At 37.1% G+C, this 16,252-nt stretch overlaps 1 pseudogene; it reads left to right on the top strand.

Annotated features, from left to right (window-relative positions):
• Nucleotides 1-12,358: 12,358 nt before the first annotated feature.
• On the top strand, nt 12,359-15,802 carry LOC113194269 (mas-related G-protein coupled receptor member X2-like; annotated as a pseudogene).
• Nucleotides 15,803-16,252: the final 450 nt, after the last annotated feature.

The following is a 16,252-nucleotide window of genomic DNA, read 5'->3' on the forward strand; positions in this document are numbered from 1 at the left end:
ACATGAATTCATTTTCTTTGTGGCTGAATAAAACTCCATTATATATATATATATATATATATATATATATATATATATATATATGTGTGTGTGTGTGTGTGTGTGTGTGTGTGTGTGTGTGTTTGGAGAGTATCCAATCATGTGTTTATGTGTTGATGGACACCAGCTAGGCTTATTCCCTGACTTGAATATTATGAATTGTGCTGCTATAAATATGAGTATGCATGTATCTCTGAAATATTTCATCATTAATTGTTTTGGGTAGGAGTGAAACAGCTGGATCATATGGTAGTTACTACTTTAGCTTTTTGAGGAACTTCCGTACTGATTTCCACAATGATTTTACTAGTTCATATTCACATCAGAGTGTACAAGTGTTCCTTTTCCCCTATATCCTCCTCAGCATTTATTGTTATTTGTATTCTTGATGACTACAATTCTGACTGGAGACAGAATATCAGTGAATTTTTTTTTTGGTAGCAGGGATTGAACCCAGGGGTGCTTATCACTGATCCACATCCTGAGCCCTTTTTTGTATTTTATTTAGAGATAGGGTGTGGCTGAGTTCCTTACATCCTTGCTAAATTGCCGAGGTTGGTTTTGAACTCACAGTCCTCCTGTCTCAATCCCCAAGCCTCTGGGATTACAAGCATGTGTCACCATACCCAGCTCTCAATATGACTTTGATTTTCTTTCCTTTCATGACTAAAGATCTGAACACTTTTCATATAATTTTTGGCCATTTGTACTTCTTTTGAGAAATTTCTGTATGGCTTATTTGTCCATTTATTATTTGGGTTATTTGTCTCGTTGGTGTTGAGTTTTTTTAATATTTATTTTTTAGTTATATTTTATTTATTTGTTTTTATATGGTGCTGAGAATCAAACCCAGGGTCTTGCACGTGCTAGTGAGAGCTCCACTGCTGAGCCACAACTCCAGCCCTTTGGTGTTGAGTTTTTAATTTCTCTCTATATTTTTGTGTATTAATCCTCTTTTGGAAGAGTGGCTAGCAAAGATTTTCTCCTCTTCTATTTTAGTCAGCTTTGCATTGCTGTGACCCAAAGATCTGACAAGAACAACATAGAGGAGGAAAAGTTTATTTTTGTTCATGGTGTCAGCGATACTTTCATTCATGGTCATACAACTCCATAGACATAGGCCCAAACTGTGGCAGGACATCATGGCAGAAGGGCATGTTGAAGGGAATCTGCTTAGTTCATGACATGCAGGAAGGAGAGAGAGAGAGAGAAAGAGAGAGAGAGAGAGAGAGAGAGAGAGAGAGAGAGAGAGCGAGCTGTGCTCACCAGAAAAAATATAACCATTAAAGCCATGCCCCCAGTGACCTACCTTCAGTCACATCTTACTGACCTAGTTACCACCCAATTAACCATTCAAGTGATTTAATTCACTGATTATGTTATAGCGTTTAAAATAATTTCATCTCTGGACACTCATTTATTGCCTCAAACATGAGCTTTTGAGGGACACCACATATTCAACCCATAACACCTTTGGTAGACTATCTCTTCATGCTGTTAATGGTTCCTGTTTGGTTTGTTTCTATAGCTCTTTATGATAATTATAATTTTAAATAGGGTCTTATGATGACTCCAAAATTGTTCCTTTTATTCAAAATTGCTGTGGCTATTCTGATTTTTTTTGTTCTCCCATAACAATTTTAGGACAATATTTTCTTATTCTGCAAAGAATTGTCATTGGTATTTTGGCGTGGATGGTATTAAATCTGAAGGCCACTATTGTTAATATGGTCATTTCAATAATATTACTTCTACCTACTCATGAGCATTGGGTTTTTTTCCATCTTGTAGTATCTTCTGCTGTTTCTTTGAGTTTAGACTTGCTTAGTTTTCCTTATAGAATTCTCTCACTACTCTTGTTAGATTAACTCCTAATTTTAAACATTAAACCTATATGAATAAAATTGTTTTATTGATTTCTTTATCAACATTGAAGCTATATGAATGAAATTGTTTTCTTGATTTCTTTTTTTTTAGGGTTCCTGCCTCCATTGATCTAATAGGCAAATTAGAAGTCCATTTTTCTAACTTGAATAGTTAATCTAATCATCTACAAAAGGCATGGAGAAGATGGTCTAGAAGTCAGGTTTCCACAGTACACTTCTAGTATTGTTATTTCCAGCATTAATTGTTACTGGAACATTGATTGCAATTACAAATTTTGGACAGTAGCAATAACATTTTATTTTATTTATTTTTAATTGGTTGTTCAAAACATTACAAAGCTCTTGACATATCGTATTTCATACATTAGATTCAAGTGGGTTATGAACTCCCATTTTTGCCCCAAATACAGATTGCAGAATCATATGGGTTACACATCCACAATTTTACATAATGCCTTATTAGTAATTGTTGTACTCCACTACCTTTCCTATCCTCTACTATCCCACCTCCTCTCCCCTCCCATCTTCTCTCTCTACCCCATCTACTGTAATTCATTTCTCTCCTTGTTTATTTTCACATTCCCCTCACCACCTCTTATATATAATTTTGTATAGCAATGAGGGTCTCCCTCCATTTCCATGCAATTTCCCTTTTCTCTCCCTTTCCCTCCCACCTCATGTCTCTGTTTAATGTTAATCTTTTCTTCCTGCTCTTCCTCCCTGCTCTGTTCATAGTTGCTCTCCTTATATCAAAGAAGACATTTGGTATTTGTTTTTTAGGGATTGGATAGCTTCACTAAGCATAATCTGCTCTAGTGCCATCCATTTCCCTGCAAATTCCATGATTTTGTCATTTTTTAGTGCTACTTAATACTCCATGGTATATAAATGCCACATTTTTCTTATCCATTCATCTATTGAAGGGCATCTGGGTTGGTTCCACAGTCTAGCTATTGTGAATTGTGCTGCTATGAACATGGATGTGGCAGTATATCTGTAGTATGCTCTTTTAAGGTCTTCAGGGAATAGTCTGAGGAGGGCAATAGCTGGGTCAAATGGTGGTTCCATTCCCAGCTTTCCCAGGAATCTCCATACTTCTTTCCAAATTGGCCGCACCAATTTGCAGTCCCACCAGCAATGTAGAAGAGTACCCTTTTCCCCACATCCTCGCCAGCACTTGTTGTTGTTTGACTTCATAATGGCTGCCAATTTTAATGGAGTGAGATGGTATCTTAGGGTGGATTTGATGCGCATTTCTCTGACTGCTAGAGATGGTTAGCATTTTTTCATGTAATTCTTGATTGATTGTATGTCCTCCGCTGAGAAGTGTCCATTCAGGTCCTTGGCCCATTTGTTGATTGGGTTATTTGTTATCTTACTGTCTAATTTTTTGAGTTCTTTGTATACTCTGGATATTAGGGCTCTATCTGAAGTGTGAGGAGTAAAGATTTGTTCCCAGGATGTAGGCTCCCTATTTACCTCTCTTATTGTTTCTCTTGCTGAGAAAAAGCTTTTTAGTTTAAGTAAGTCCCATTTGTTGATTCTTGTTATTAACTCTTGTGCTATGGGTGTCCTATTAAGGAATTTGGAGCCCGACCCCACAATATGTAGATCGGAGCCAACTTTTTCTTCTATCAGATGCAGAGTCTCTGATTTGATATCAAGCTCCTTGATCCATTTTGAGTTAACTTTTGTGCATGATGAGAGGATGGGATTCAGTTTCATTTTGTTGCATATGGATTTCCAGTTTTCCCAGCACCATTTGTTGAAGATGCTATCCTTCCTCCATTGCATGCTTTTAGCCACTTTATCAAATATAAGATAGTTATAACTTTGTAGATTAGTCTCTGTGTCCTCTATTCTGTACCATATGTCCACCCACCTGTTTTGGTACCAGTACCATGCTGTTTTTGTTACTATTACTCTGTAATATAGTTTGAAATCTGGTATTGCTATACCGCCTGATTCACACTTCCTGCTTAGAATCACTTTTGCTATTCTGGGTCTTTTATTTTTCCATACGAATTTCATGATTGCTTTATCTATTTCTACAAGAAATGCCGTTGGGATTTTGATTGGCATTGCATTAAACCTATAAAGAACTTTTGGTAATATTGCCATTTTGATGATGTTAGATCTGCCTATCCATGAACAGGGTATATTTTTCCATCTTCTAAGATCTTCTTCTACTTCTCTCTTTAGGGTTATGTAGTTTTCATTGCATAAATCTTTCACGTATTTTTTTAGGTTGATTCCCAAGTATTTTATTTTTTTGAGGATATTGTGAATGGAGTGTTTTTCCTCATTTCTGTTTCTCATTCTGATATACAGAAATGCCTTTGATTTATGTGTGTTGATATTATATCCTGCCACTTTGCTGAATTCATTTATTAGTTCTAGTAGTTTTTTTGTAGACCCTTTTGGGTCTTCTAGGCATAGAATCATGTCAACCACACATAGTGATAATTTAAGTTCTTATTTTCCTATTTTTATGTCTTTAATTTCTTTTGTCTGTCTAATTGCTCTGGCCAGTGTTTCGAGAACTATATTGATTAGAAGTGTTGATAGAGGGCATCCCTGTCTTATTCCAGATTTTAGAGGGAATGCCTTCAGTTTTTTCTCCATTCAGAATGATGCTTGCCTGAGGCTTAGCATAGATAGCTTTTACAATGTTGAGGTAAGTTTCTGTTATCCCTAGTTTTTCTAGTGTTTTGAACATAAAGGGATGCTGTACTTTGTCAAATGCTTTTTCTGCGTCTATCGAGATGATCATATGGTTCTTATCTTTAAGTCTATTGATGTGGTGAATTACATTTATTGATTTCTGTATATTGAACCAGCCTTGCATCCCAGGGATGAATCCCACTTGATCATGGTGCACAATTTTTTTGATGTGCCTTTGTATCCTATTCGCCAGAAGTTTATTGAGGATTTTTGCATCTAGGTTCATCAGAGATATTGGTCTGTAGTTTTTTTTCTTTGAGGTGTCTTTGTCTGGTTTCGGAATCAGGGTGATGTTGGCCTCATAGAATGAATTTGGAAGAGCTCCCTCTTTTTCTATTTCCTGAAATAACTTGAAAAGTATTGGTATTAATTCTTCTTTAAAGGTTTTGTAAAACTCTGCTGTATACCCATCTGGTCCTGGGCTTTTCTTGGTTGGTAGTCTTTTGATTGCTTCTTCTATTTCATCCATTGATATTGGTCTGTTCAAATTGTGTGTTTCCTCCTGACTCAGTCTGGGCTAATCATATGTCTTAAGAAATTTATCGATGTCTTCAGATGTCTTCACTATCTTCTATTTTATTGGAATATAGGTTTTCAAAATAATTTCTAATTGTCTTCTGTATTTCTGTAGCATCTGTTGTGATATTGCCTTGTTCATCCCATATGTTAGTAATTTGAGTTCTCTCTCTTCTTCTCTTTGTTGGCATGGCTAAGGGTCTGTCGATCGTATTAATTTTCAAAGAACCAACTTTTAGTTTTATTTTTACAATAGTTTCTTTTGTTTCAATTTCGTTGATTTCCGCTCTGATTTTAATTATTTCTTGCCTTGTGCTACATTTGCTGTTGTTTTGCTCTTTCTTTTCTAGGGCTTTGAGATGAAGTGTGAGCTCATTTATTTGTTGGTTTTTCCTTTTTTTGAGGAATGACCTCCAGGCGATGAATTTCCCTCTTAAAACTGCTTTCATTGTGTCCCATAGATTCTGATATGTTGTGTCTGTATTTTCATTTATCTCTAAGAATTTTTTTATTTCCCCCTTATGTCTTCTGTAACCCATTGATCATTCAGTAACATATTGTTCATTTTCCAGATGATGCTGAATTTTTCCTTTCTTCTTTTATCATTGATTCCAGTTTCATTCCATTATGATCAGATAAAATGCATGGTATTATCTCCACCCCTTTATATTTACTGAGGGTTGCCCTATGGCATAATATATCGTCTATTTTTGAGAAGGATCCATGTGCTGCTGAGAAAAAAGTATATCCATTTGATGATGGTTGATATATTCTATATATGTCAGTTAAGTCTAGGTTATTGATTGTGGTATTGAGTTCTATAGTTTCCTTATTCAACTTTTGTTTAAAGAATCTGTCCAAAGGTGAGAGAGGTGTGTTGAAGTCACCCATAATTATTGTTTTGTGGTCTATTTGATTTTTGAACTTGAGGAGAAATTGTTTTATGAATGTCGGAGCACCATTGTTTGGTGCATAAATATTGATAATTGTTATGTCTTGTTGGTGAATGGTTCCTTTTAACAGTATATATTGTCCTTCCTTATCCCTTTTGATTAACTTGGTCTTGAAGTCGATTTTATTCGATATGAGGATGGCCATCCCTGCTTGCTTACGAGGACCATGTGCGTGGTATATTTTTCCCAACCTTTCACCTTCAGCCTGTGTATGTCTTTTCCAATCAGATGTGTCTCCTGGAGGCAGCATATTTTTGGATTTGTTTTTTTAATCCATGTCACCAGCCTATGTTGCTTTATTGGAGAGTTTAAGCCATTAACGTTTAGAGTTACTATTGATATATGGTTTGTACTTCCTGCCATGTTTGATTATTTATCTTTTTTTTTTCTAATTTAGTTTTTTTCTCCATGATTAGCTTTTCCTCCGCCCTCTGTCTTTACAAAGGCACTTCCCACTGATGGTTTTTGTTATTGTTTATCATTTCTTCCTTGTGTAGTGTTTTGCTCAAGACGCTTTGTAGTGCTGGTTTTCTGGCTGCAAATTCTTTTAGCTTTTGTTTATCATGAAAGATTTTTATTTCGTTGTCATACCTGAAGCTTAATTTTGCTGGATACAGAATTCTTGGTTGGCATCCATTGTCTTTCAGTGTTTGAAATATGTTGTTCCAGGATCTTCTTGCTTTCAGCGTCTGTGATGAAAAATCCGTTGTTAACCTTATTGGTTTTCCCCTGAATGTAATCTGCCTCCTTTCTCTTGTAGCTTTTAATATTTTCTCTTTGTTTTGTATATTGGATATCTTCATAACAATGTGTCCTGGCATTGGTCTACTGTGATTTTGTGTGCTCGGTTTCCTGTATGCGTCTCCAATTTGTATATCCATTTCCTTTTTTATTTCTGGAAAGTTTTCTGTAATTATTTCATTCAGCAGGTTACTCATTCCCTTGGTTTGAATCTCTGTACCTTCCTCTATCCCGATGCCTCTTAAATTTGGTTTTTTATGTTATCCCATATCTCTTGGATGTTTTTCTCATGCTTTTTAACCAGCCTTTCTGAGTTGGCTAGACTCTTTTCAAAATGATATATTTTGTCTTCATTATCTGACGTTCTGGCTTCTACTTGCTCCACTCTGTTAGTGATACTCTCAATTGAGTTTTTAATTTGGTTCATAGTTTCTTTCATTTCTAGAATTATTGTTTGATTTTTTTATAATCTCGATCTCCTGATAAAGATGCTTAACTTCTACTTTTATCTGTTTATGTAATTCATTTTCAATGTATTCTTTTACTGTTTAAATTTGCTGTCTCGTATCCTCTTTAAGGTTCCATTCCATCTGTCTAAGGTATTCCCTGAGTTCCTTATATGACCATTTTTCTGATGACTCTAGGTCCTCCTGAATATTTAGGCTGTCCTGCATTGTTTGTACTCCTTTTCTTCCTTGCTTCTTCATGCTGCTCATGTTACTTCTTGTTCTGTTTGACTGCTGAGTGACTGTTTACTCCTATAGATTTATTTGATGCTTGGGAGGAAAGGTATTAGAAGGGAGGAGAAGAAGTCACTAAAGAGAATGAGAGTAAGCAGGTAGAATTTAAGGAAGGGGGAATAAGAAAATTGAAAAGAAATGAAAAGACAAAAGAAAAAATAGAAAATAAAAAAAGAAAACAAATTTTTTTTGAAAAAATAATAATAGTAAAAATGAAAATAAAAAAAATAAAATAAAAAAAATTAAAAAAAAATTAAAAAACAACAAAAAATGAAAATGAAAGAAAAACTAAAAACAAAAAAAAACAAATTAAAAAAAATTAATAAATGCAGTCTTAGAGTTTGATTAACTTCTCTTCCAGTAGGTGGAGCTGTGCCCAAGGGGCCAAGCTTCTCCTCTCAATAGGCGGGAACCATTCACTGTGCAGCAGCTCCTCCTCCCAGACTAGGCGAGTCTCCAATCTTGAGTGCCTAGGGCCTTCTCTTGTGTCTAGTCACTTCCCAACTTTTCCTCAAGCCAGGCCCTGCTCACTGGTGATGCTCACCACAATACTGGCTACACGCCAGGTCTGCTGCTCCTGGGAGCTCTGTATTCATGAACGCCTGTGCACACTCTCCCTGTTTGCCATTCTCTCAGACCCTAAGTTTGTAGAGCTTGGGGCTGAGAACCCCCAGTAAATTTGCCTGCCCTTCGGGAGCCATGCCCCCAGTAGCTGGTCCAAGGAACCTCAGTTGTCAGCACTGGTGGGGGTGGTAGCCGGGAGTTCCGCGCCACGAGTCCCACTCCACTCCTGATTCCCTTGGTCTGGCTATTGCGCTAACAGGAGAGCTGGGAGGGGTCCTTAAGTTTTCCCTGCTGTGTGGAGAGGGATGGCTAGGGGATTACACACCTGTCGCCTCTGGTTTCAATGAATTTATCTCCTCTGCCGTGACGTCAATTGGTGACGTCAATTCTCTGCCATGGTGGTATCCCATGCAAATGGTGACAGTTCGTTCCCTTTGCCGGGTGACCAATGCAACGGGTGGGTCCTGACCATCTCTCCCAAGCCCCGTTTCAATCCTGTGGCCACTGCCTATGAAGGCTCGGTTGGCATTTACCTCCATAGGATCAGAAGAGCCGACCAGTTGTTTCGGTGGGATAGTTAGTGCTGAGTCAAGCGGTTTGGCTGAGAGAAGCAGGCGAATGGGAGCTTGAATGCAGCCAATCCGGGCTCCGTGTGTGTTCTGAGAGGCCCAGACTGTTCGCCCCAGATCCACGTCAGCTCAGCATTGCCTAGTGATCCTGAGCAAAGAGCATTTAGACAGTTTATGACTCCCTATGCCCGCACAGCTGAAGAGGTCAGGGACTTGATCTCTCCGAGTCTGCCACCATGTTGGATCTCCTTTTCTTGATTTCTTTATCAACAAAATTTATCTAAAGTTTTTCTACATCTAGTGTGAGGATAATGAGGTTTTTGTCCTTGATCCTATTTGTATAGTGCTTTACCTTCACTGACTGGGCAATGGGTGGACCATCCTTGCGTCCCTGCGATGAAACCAACTTGATAGTCATATATGATCTTATTAACAGATTGTTAAATTAGATATGCAAGTATTTGTTAAAAATTTTTATATCTATATTTATTAAAGGTATTTTTCTCTAAAATTCTTTTCTTTATTTTTTTTTTTATTTTTAGTACTAAGGATTGAACTCAGTGGTCAAGTGACCACTGAGGCTCATGCCTAGCCCCTTTTTGTATTTTATTTAGCAACAGAGTCTCACTGAATTGCTTAGCACCTTGCTTTTGCTGAGGCTGGCTTTGAACTCATGATCCTTCTGCCTCAGCTTCTTGAGCCATCTAATATTCTATTTTTGACAAGTTCTCATCTGGTTTTTGTATCAAGGTGATACTGGTTTCCTAGGATAGGTTTAGAAATATTTTCTCCTTTTTCTATTTTACTGAATAATTTAAGGAGTATTGATATGAGCTCTTCTTTAAAGACCTCACCAAATTCAGCTGTTAGTCCATCTAGACCTGGGCTCTTCTTTGTTGGGAAGTTTTCTATTTGTGCTTCAATTTTATTTCTTTATATTGGACAATTCAAGTTTTATATATTATCTTGGTTTGTATACTCTGTAATATCTTGTTGATTTATGTCTAGAAGACTTATGTATTAGTGAGAGAGGTATAATTGAATCACCCACTGTTATTTCAAACGTCTAGGTCATATAAGTCTAGATATTTATCCATTTCTTCTGGATTTTCCATTTATTAGAATATAGAATTTGTAATGTACCTAATAATGATCCTCTGCATTTCAGTAGTTTCTGATGTAATATACCATTCTTTGTCTCTAACTTGATAAATTTAAGTCCTTTCTATCTTTTAGTTAGTCTAGATTGTATATTTTTACAGAGTCACTTCTTTCATTGGTGCTTTTTATTTTTCATTTTCTTTATCATTAATATCAGCTCTGATCTTCACTGGTATTTTCCTTCTACTTATTTTGGAATTGATTTGTTCTTGTTTTTTCTAAAAACTTGATTTGTATCTTTAGTTTATTTATGTGAGATCTTTCTGATATTCTCATATAGGCACTCATAGTATCAACTTCCCTGTTACAACTGCCTTTGCAGTATCTCAGAGGTTCTTGTATGTTGTATTTGTGTTCGTGTTTGATTCTAAGAATCAAATGTACCCCCTGATTGATTTGACAACAAGCTTAATAAAAAATGTATTTGATGTCCATGTGTTTTTTTAGAATTTTATAGTTTTTCTTTTTGTTGATTTCTTAATTAATTTTATTGTGATCCAATAAAATGTAAGGAATTATTCCAATGTTTTCACATTTGCTAAAACTTGCTTTGTGGTCTAAAATATGATCTCTGTTTTAGAAATTTCAATGAGGAATTATAAAGAAAGTGTGTTCAACTATTGTTGAATGAAATATTCTGTACATGTCTGTTAAATCCATTTGATTATAATTTTCTAACTCTGCAGTATCTTCATTGATTTTATGTCTTATGATATATGTATCAGTGAGAGAGGTGTATTAAAATTCTACATTGTTATTATATTGAACCCTATTTGGGTCTTTATGTCAAGTAATGTTTGTTTTATAAAATTAAGTACAGCTATTTTAGGGGCATACATATTTAAAATTGTTATATCTTCTTTTTTGATTGTTCCCTTTACCCATATTTAGTGACCATATTCTTTGTCTCTTCTAATTAAATTGACTTAAAGTCTGCTCCTTGTAATTTTCTGGAATTCTATTTGCATGGAGTATCATTTTCTATCCTTTCACATTCAGTGAAAGTCTTGGCAATGAGGTATTTTTCTTGCAGGTTACTTACAGTTACGTCTTGTTTATTATCCCAATCTGCCAGTCCTTGTCTTTCATTGGAGATCTAAGACCATGTAGAGTCAATGCTATCATAGAAATTTATGCATTTCTTATTTCCATTTTGCTTTATTTCTACTGTTTGATCCTAATTCTCTTTATCTTATCTACTCTTCTAATGAAATTTATTCTTTCTTGTGTTTTCTTCAGTTCTTTTAACATTTCTGTACTGTTGTTTTCATCCTGCTTTCTGTTTCTTATCTTTCTGCATCTGTGGTTTTTTTCCTCATAATAATTTGGGAAAATTTTAAGCAGAATTACATTAAATATCTCTTCTCTTCCTTTATTTTTTCTGTTCTCTTCTGCTATTTCAATTATGTAGAAGTTACACCTTTTTGTGCTATCCCACAGATTATGAACATTCAATTTGCATAGATTTTTTTCCTCTTTAAATTTCAGCTTGGGAAGTTTCTATTATATTATTTTAGTGAGCTTATAGTTTCAGTTTTTTATATTTAGTTTTGTGGAGCCTGTGTTCAGTCTATTGATGAGCATTCTTCAATGTCACTTTCATGTCTGTTAGCATTTTCTCTCACTTAAGGTATCTATCTTTCTTCATTTACTGTCCATCTTCTATTAAATATTGTCATAATTTTTCAAGAATCATTAGCATTTTAGTTATAGATATTTTAAATTCCCAAACTTATTTTTTAAGTTATCTACCATATCCTAATTTGTTCTCATTTCATGTGATTTGTCAGTTGATCCTATTTTTAATACATGTTAATTAAAAAAACATGTTTAATACTCAAATCTGAAATAAAACTAGTAAAAAAAACCCTTAGAAAACAAACTGGAATCAGTTTTTGATTCTGAAGAATAACTCAAAATTTTTTCTTTTATTTGATGCAAATCTGTTGTCATTTGGAAATAAAACAGACACAATTGTTGGAAATAAATAATTTATTGGAAATAAATAATTGTGTGTAACTGCTATAATAAGGAAAAAGTGTGGGCCAGATCATGAGGACTTTGAATGCTGAGTAAATGAAAGTGTTATTTTTAAGTTGCACAGATTCTGGGCGTGGTCTTACTTTGCTTGGCATTCCTGATCATCTGGCCATAAGAAACTCCAAACTACAACCACTTGCTGGGAAGAGGAGCCAATGAGTTGGATATAGTAGAGGTCGAGAGGTAGGAATAGAATCAGACCAAATATTGAGAATCATTTTTTCATGAAAAATATCACTCAAATAATCCTCACTCTCATTTGTCTTAAGACCTAGTACAGGAAATCACAGGACTATCTAAATTTTGATAAGAGTTTCTGAAGTACCAGCCTCCAGTTCATTCCCTACAGTCATCTCTCCAGAGCAGAGAACTGTTCTATAGTGACAACCAACTCAGGGGACTCTTCCTTTTGCCACGGATCAGCTTATCACCTCCAATAAGAAGAATGGAAGAAAGGTAAAACTTTTATAAGAACTTATTCCCAAAGCTGTGTCTTTTCTCTATTAGTCCACAATCAAATAAATTTACCTTGAGGTGGAGGATACAAGGAGCTTGATGTGTTCTAGCAGGAACAGACAGGGCACATGACAGTTTCTCCCGGCAGCACTGAGGGCTGACAAGGTTGAATGTGAGAGCTATGAAAGCTGCAAACCAAAACAGTTGTCTTTTGTTGGACCTTCTCCCCATTCTGTGCTTAACTGTGACTATACTTTGCTTGGAATTCCTGATCATCTGGCCATAAGAAACCCCAAACTGCAATCAGTTGCTGGGAAGAGGAGCCAATGAGGTGGATATAGTAGAGGTATATAATATATTCAAATTTATTGGTAGAGTGAGAAATCTGCTGCTTTCCTAATTTAGGAGACAATATACATGGATGTATGCATTTCAAAGCTAAAGTACTGTGAGGAAACCAATCACTCATGTTACTTGTGTTGGAAAATTCTGATGCAGTATGAATTTCTCAGAGCCTCCACATAAAATAGATGATCCAAAATGAATGAGAAGAGTTTAACCAAGGTAGAATTTACCAATAAGTGCATAGTTTGGGAAAGTTACCTGGAATGGTGAATCTCATTTCCTCAATCCCCAGGAAAACAATATGGAGTAGAGAGAGGTTCAATTTCACTATGTTTAGAAACAATAGGATAGAAATTATCAGCATTAAGAGCACTTGAGGTGAACTAAGAGCACCTGAGGTGAATTCAGCCCTTGCTGCCCAGAGGTTCCTGTCTTGGTTCACTATGGTCCTCTTGTCTTGTTTGAGTTCAGGACACTCTATATAGAGTGACTTGGGCCTTTGCAGTGGCAGAGATGGGCATCTAGGCTGGGAATTGTTGTATAATTACCGCTTGTTGTTCCATGTTTTTTATTTTTCTTCCTTATTCTCTACAAAAATTGCCTTTTCCATTTTAATAAGAGAGGTGTGTGAATTATAAACTATAAATTATACAAGTAAAATGCCTCATCCTCCATCCCTTCACCATGTGTAGTGACCTGACTGTGGTCAGGTCTAGTGAAGGACGAAGATTCTGATCCAAACCTGTGGGTTTAAATCCAGGCAGTATTAGTTTTTGAGGTGAGACCTGAAGCAAATCTCTTAATATTTGCCACAGATAGCTATGTAGAAAATTAAAGTGAATTAATCCTTCAACCAACTGCTAAAGTTCACCTTCCTGAAAGTTCCTACATGTTTCCCAACTGATTTGTGCATGAGCATCTCTCTTTTCACTAAAGTCTTTCATTTATGAATATTTAAATAAAAAATTCCCTTGCTTACCTCAGACAATTAAATTGCTAACTGGCTTTAAAATGAAAAACAAATTCTACATAAAATCAACTGGGGAAATGTCAATAGTTTTATACTCTACAACTCATAGACATCCCTGTTTCCATACCTCAACATTCTCTATTCAGCTCCATTGCCAATTCTCTCTCCCCTTTCTCAAACTTCCTTTTCACTCTTCAAAAATGCAACAACTTCAATTTAATCTGGAAATGTATCCCTAAAATGTAGGCTTACACTCTTCTAGATAATTACATTAAAGTCATATTCTAGCCCTCCCTGGGTTGGAGACATGAGAGTGACCACCCTGGACCATCGCTGCAGGCATAACGAATTCTTTCAAACATATGGAATTCTTTCATGATTCCTCCTGAATTTTCCTCAGGAGGAATCATGAGCAATGGCATTTTCTTCAATGTCTCCTACATGTTTCCTGTGACTGAAGTTATTTAAAAAGGCTTGGGTGGCATTTATCTCAAATTTTCAACTACAATTGGGCTCCCCACTCTTTTATTCATTTATTTTTTACACATTTCTTGACTTTCTTAACTATTTGCTGTGACCCTCATGTAGAGCTGGGGACAATGGGGACACATCAATCAGTACAAGGCAAATGTTCTTTAGTTTTTGTCGTTTACAAAATTTGAAACGGGCACTGAGTCATTATAACCTAAGAGCTAGCTGTCTTCACAAGAATCCTACCAATAGCTCATATTCTCTTCAAAAGCCTAATTATGATGTCCTTTCTCCCTGTTGTATGGACCCTCCTGGTCAGTGAACCTGACACAAAACCTCTGTCCCAGGACAGAAAGAAAGCTGGGCTCAGGATTCTGTATCTGTCTAGGATGTTGAGTGGGTGTGTTGGGGCCATCAAATATTCCCTGTCAGTAGAAAGAGGGGGTTGCAGATGGCCCAGGCTTTAGATTCAGTGAGTACTGGGTTTGAAATTAGGTCCCATGACTTCCTGGCCTGTGAGGGATTACTTAACTTCTGCAGGCCTGTCTTTCCCTTCCCTGTGCCACAGGGGCAATACTTCCCACATAGCAGGGTAGTCTTAAGAATCAGAGATCTTGCAGCAGTTGTTCATATCTTGTTTGTATTCCCAGCAGCACCAGTGGAGGATTCATGAGCATGGATACATTTGTGCCAACCTGGGAGACAGAAACTACCCCAATGAATGGCAGTTTTCCAAACTGCTATGAGAAGAATCTTATCCTGGCTTTCCTGACACTCATCATTGCCCTGATCGGTGTGGCAGGAAATGCAGTTGTGCTCTGGCTCTTAGGATGCTGCATGCACAGGAACGCCTTCTCCATTTACATTCTCAACCTGGCTGCAGCTGACTTTCTCTTCCTCTGCTTCCAGATCATAGACTCCCTGTGGAAAATCATTAACTTCTTCCATTCCAACTCCATCGATGTTCCCACATTCTTCATGGTTGTGTCAAACTTTGCCTATCTTGCAGGGTTAAGCATGCTCAGTGCCATGAGCACTGAGCGCTGCATGTCTGTCCTGTGGCCCATCTGGTACCGCTGTCACCGCTGGAGACACACACCAGCTGTCATGTGTGCCTTAATCTGGGTCCTGTCCCTGTCCTTGAGCATCTTGGAAGGGAAGTACTGTAGCTTCCTGGGTACAGAGTATAACAATGATTGGTGTCAAACATTAGATTTCATCACTTCCGCCTGGCTGATGGTTTTATTTGTCACCCTCTCAGGGTCCAGCCTAACCCTGATTGTCAAGATCCTTTGTGGCTCACAGAGGGTGCCACTGACCAGGCTGTATGTGACCATTGGGCTCACGGTTCTGGTTTTCCTCTCCTTTGGCCTGCCTTTTGGGATCTATTGGTTCTTCTTAGTCTGGATCCTGAGACATGATGCTATTCCTTGTGGATTATATTGGGTGACAATTGTCCTGTGTTAACAGCTGCGCCAACCCCATAATTTACTTCTTTGTTGGCTCCTTTAGGCAGCAGCGATGGAAGCAGAGCACCCTCAAGCTGGTTCTACAGAGGGCCATGCAGGACACCCCTGATGAGGGTGACTCTGGAAGCAGGGTTTCATCAGGATACCTTGGAGAGTAAGCAACAATCTGGGGCAACTCGCAAGAGCCTTTTCTTTGATCAAACACCTGTGCTTCTGAGAGCCTTCTTGGCCCTATCAGTATAGGAGACTCTCAGAACCTGGATTAGTTGGTTACCTAGTTTTAAATCAGGAGATAATAATTGTCCATATCTCCAGTGTGACAGGGCCTGTTAAACACTGATTACTGTGTCTCTCTACCTGCCTTACCCGGATGCTTTACCTCATTTGCTTATGAGACTCATCAGCTCAAGGGTCCAGGACTGCTTCTACTTTTGAACTTTTGACCAACATTTTTTTTTATACACCAGAAGACTGAAAACAGTAATGGGGAGGGATCTCAATTTCTTTCATCAGTGCATCTGATAAAGACTAAAAGGATCCTACGTTTTGGACATTTCCCCCTAAACCTTACAATCTTTGTCTAGATATTATTAGAAGAATAAAATAAA

Source organism: Urocitellus parryii, chromosome 4 (genome assembly GCF_045843805.1).
Source record: "Urocitellus parryii isolate mUroPar1 chromosome 4, mUroPar1.hap1, whole genome shotgun sequence".
Classification (NCBI taxonomy): domain Eukaryota; kingdom Metazoa; phylum Chordata; class Mammalia; order Rodentia; family Sciuridae; genus Urocitellus; species Urocitellus parryii.